This window comes from Falco biarmicus, chromosome Z (assembly GCF_023638135.1).
Source record: "Falco biarmicus isolate bFalBia1 chromosome Z, bFalBia1.pri, whole genome shotgun sequence".
NCBI classification, from domain to species: Eukaryota; Metazoa; Chordata; class Aves; order Falconiformes; family Falconidae; genus Falco; species Falco biarmicus.
In genome coordinates, this window is record NC_079311.1 from 52,058,663 (window position 1) to 52,063,193 (window position 4,531).

Genomic DNA, 4,531 nt, shown 5'->3' on the forward strand with positions numbered 1-4,531 from the left:
TCGGCCAGCTGCAACTTTAAAGCCCGCTGGCAGGTGGAAGCGGCGCGGCGCGGCCCTCCTACCGTAATGCCTGGAGGAGAGGCGCCACGGGCGGCGGCGGCGGGGCGCCCTCGCACGACGGGGAATGCCCTCCCCGCCCGGCAGCTGCCGGGCCGCGCTCGGGAACGGCCTGTGCCTTCAGGGGAAAAGGGACAGGGCAGGAAGGGAGGGAAGAGGACAGAGGAGAGTAACAGGAAGGGCGAGGAAAGGAGAAGAGAAGGGAAAGAGAAAATAAAATAAGGCAGTCACCAGAGCTCTGTGACCCTAGATGCTTTCTAACATAAAATAATGTTTTATGCGACAGGAATATACGTGCAGCAGTTATTCCCACTCCTCAAAGAGGTGTTATTCCAGGCAAGCTAACTCAGCCCCCACCCCACCTCATTATTTTTGCTATTTTTGTACCCACTTCCTCCTCTCTAAAAAGCAGAGCTTGCTAGCTGAGCCCACCACTGTAGCTCTGCTGGCAAGGCATGTGCCGGCTGTGCAGATAGCGCTGGGAGCGCCCGGTTGCTCCATGGACCGGGGTGTTGCTGCATACACCTGTCATGGTGCTGAAAAACCTTTTAGGCATGAAACTTGGGGTATGAATAGCCCCATCCATGGAGCTGCAGTTGACACATGTCAGCGGGGGTTGAGAGAGTGAGGCCAGCCCCTCCATGAGGGTGCCAGGCCCTTTGTAGCCATGAGAATCACAAAAAGTGGTGTGGTGAGCTTGGGCAAACAAAATATCGTTGCAGCAACCCGGGTGTTCTCTATGAAATAATTTCATCAGCACTTTAAAATATAAGAGTTATTCATCGAGAACTTTGCAAGGGTTTAGCACAGTCAAGCAAAAGCCCACAGACATATAATAATCTTATAGGTGCCTTGATGTTAGACCAGGACCCTTATTGCATCAATATAATCAGACCATCTGGAAATCCTTTGCTTAAGACACATGCAAAGACACTTATGTCTCTTGTATTTGCCAGGATTGTTTAGTTCAGGTATCAAAAAGCCATCAGAAAAGAAAGCCAAAAGCAGTCACACATGCAAAATCAGAATCCTCCTTACTGCCAGCACCCCCAAATATGTCCTATAGTTCTATTTTAATCTATGAATATTTGGAGAACAGCTTTTATATAACCTCAAATTAATATTGATTTCCTCTATTTTGTAAATTAACAAGTGTCATGCTGAAGTTCTTCCCATGTGAACTATGAACATCTTTTTAAGTAAAAATTTATATTACTATTGCTAAAATACTGAACTATAAAAGGAGGGTTCTTTGCTGTACAAGAAGTACCTTATAAAAAGGATCATGTTTCAACTGTATTTGAATTTTTCTTGAAGACACTTTTTAAAAACAACATGTGAAAGACTAATTTTTTTAAAGATTTCAGGTTACCTGAGTTATCAGGCTTTTTAAAATGAAAATGTAAGGAGAAATAATCCAAATTTTTATGCTAGTTTAAGTGTTCTTATTGATAAAAAGATTTCCTGAACCCTACTGTAAATAATCTGAAAATAATGAAAATAAATTCTTTCTGTTGTTCCATACGAGCAACATTCAGAAAGTAAACTATATAATATAGCATGTGTGTTCATTAGTTTATGCTTTGCTACCCGATGGACTGATTCTCACCTCACACAGGCTCTGCATCAGTATAACACCATGTAAGTCAATGGGTTTACTCTTGAATTACAAAGATATAAAGATACGCCTGTTAAAGGCACCCTTTTAAATCTTCAGGGTTATCAGATTTGGTAGACTAATCTGTATTTCAAGGAAATAGTTCTCTCTGTAGGTAAACACAAACATGTACATCAAATAGTATCTAAACTGCATTCTCATCCTGTGTCAGATCTTCTATCTTCATTCTAAAATCATAGAATATCTCAAGTTGGAAGGGACCCATACGGATCATTGAGTGCAATTCTCTGCTTCTCACTGGACTACCTGAAACTAAACCATATGACTAAGAGCATTGTCCAGATGCTCCTTGAACTCTGACAGGCTTGGCGCTGTTACCACTTCGGGGGGAGTCTATCCAGATCTCTCTGTAAGGCCTCTTTACCCTCAAGGCAGTCCACAGCTCATCCTAGTTTAGTATCATCAGCAAACTTACTTCATGTACATTTGATTCCTGTGTCCCCATCATTTGTAAAAACATTAAAGAACACTGGCCCTAAAACTGAGCCCTGGGGAACCCCAGTGGTGGCCACCAACTGGCCACCAGTCTGATGTAGCCTGAAACTGTAACTCTTTAAGCCCAACCTGTCAGCCATTTGTTCACCCAACATATTATGGGATTGCCTGGTTGTATGCTGAACATTTTGTCCAAAAGGATATCGTGAGAGACAGTATCAAAAGCTTTGCTAAAATAAAAAAAACCCAACCACATCCATTGCCTTCCTTTGGCCAACTAGATAGGTGATCTTGTCATAAAAGGAAATTGAGTTAGTAACGCAGAACTTTCCCCTTACGAACTCATGCAGGCTATGACCAATGACTGCAGTCTCTGAAGTGTTTCTCAGTAACTCACTTAATAACATTCCCCATAATTTTAACAGGCACTGAAGTGAGACTGACATGGCTGTAGCTATCAGTCTTCCTTCTTACCCTTCTTGAAAACTGGGACAATATTTACCATTCTTCCAGTGGACTGAGACCTCTCCAGACTCCCAAGACTGTTGAAAAATAATGGAGTGGAGTCCTGCAAAGACATCACACGGTTCTTTCAGCACACTGGGATGAATCCCATCGGGCTCAATAGATCTATGCACATTCAGCTGGAGCAGCAAGTCTTGTAGTTCAGAGTCAGCTGAGAGTTTATCATTACCCTATTCATGGTCTTCCAACACAGGGCTCTGGGGGGCCCGTGGCCCATCATTAGTGTTAAAGACAGAGGCAAAAAAGGCATTAAACATCTCTGCTCTATATACATCTCCATTTGTGAGGTGACTGACCCCATCAAGTAAAAGGCCAATGTTATCTCTGGTCCTCCTTCTGCTCTGAACATGTTTTAAAAAGTCGTTTTTCTTGTCCTTCACAGTGCTGGCCAGCTTGAACACTAATCGAGCTTTGGCCACATTAATATTCTCCCTACAGTGGAAAACAGTATCTCTGTAGTCCACCCTTGCTGCCCTGTTCTCTTCTGCCCTGTGCTGCCCACTCTTTGGATGAGGTTCAGAGCTTTTTTAATCTTTTAAATTGAATCTCTAAATAAGGCCATTTATATCAGACTTTGCTAGCATTTTTTTTTTAAGTTCAGATAGACATATTCAGTGATTTTAATGACTTGTTAAATCCTCCTATAAACAACTTCATCCTTTCTGTAGTAGAAGTCTTAATAGTTCAGTCCAGCAAGTGTGAATGCTTGCATAGACAAGAAATGAGGCTGTTCAGGCTCTTGCTAGATAGGTTCTCTGTTGTCACACAATCTCATCTGCATCTTCTACTGGGTGTAAGAGTCAAGGAATAAGTTTCTTCATGTGACTACTGAGCACTGCCTTAGACTTACCTTAGGTCAAACCATGATTTTACATAAGAAATTGGAGAGTGGATGTTATGGTAAACATTTTTAACATAAACTGGTGATCCTGAAATGATTCCATTGTGTAGTTTTCCTTGACACCTTAAATCTATGAGGTCTGGAACGTGGTACTGTCTTTGTCCAGAAGGGTGAAAATGCTGTAAACAAAACCATAGTGCCGCCACACAACACACCTGCATTTTCCAAAGATCCACTGTCACCGTGATTTTATGAACCCTGGGCATGTAGGTTAAACAGGTAACTGCTTTCCAGACTGTAAGGTAGGATCCATGTTTTAATGGCATTTTTTTGCAGATTTAGGTTTTGAATGATTGCTGAATCTAATCACATGGGAAATCAGAGGAAAAAACTAATTAAACAGGACAACAATGGGCAGCTTGAGAAGGAAGAAGTTTGTTTTCAGTTTATATTTTCTTTTGCTTTCCATAAAAGGTGGTGCTTGTTGAGGAGTGCTAGAACTCAAAATGGAAAGGAACAGCAAAGCAAAAGCAAATTTGTTTATAGGGATGTTATACTTAGGGGATGAGACACAGCAGCTCAGTTATTTTTATAATTGGTTTTAATAATAATGTATCTATTTATAGTACATTTATTTTCATTTTCTGTTACATAAAGTCTTTAAGATGTCTGAGAGGTCAGAAACAGCTGTAATATGATCCTCAATGTGGGAACTTTCCTGAAGCCAGATCCAAAGGAGGCACATATAGTCAAGCCCTCCCTCAGCTAGAGCGCAGTCCAAGATGAATTTGACTTAATGATGTTGGAAATATTAGCCCAGTCCAGAGACTGCTCAACATTTCGACATAACTGGGTGGGCAATCAGACTGATCTTGACCTTTGGCCAACATAAAATGCTTAGCCGTAGTGAGCCAAGTGCTCAGATACTGTATCATACTAGTTTCCCTTTATAAAAATTATACTGGAAGAATGTCTTGGAAAGTAGCCAGCATGTA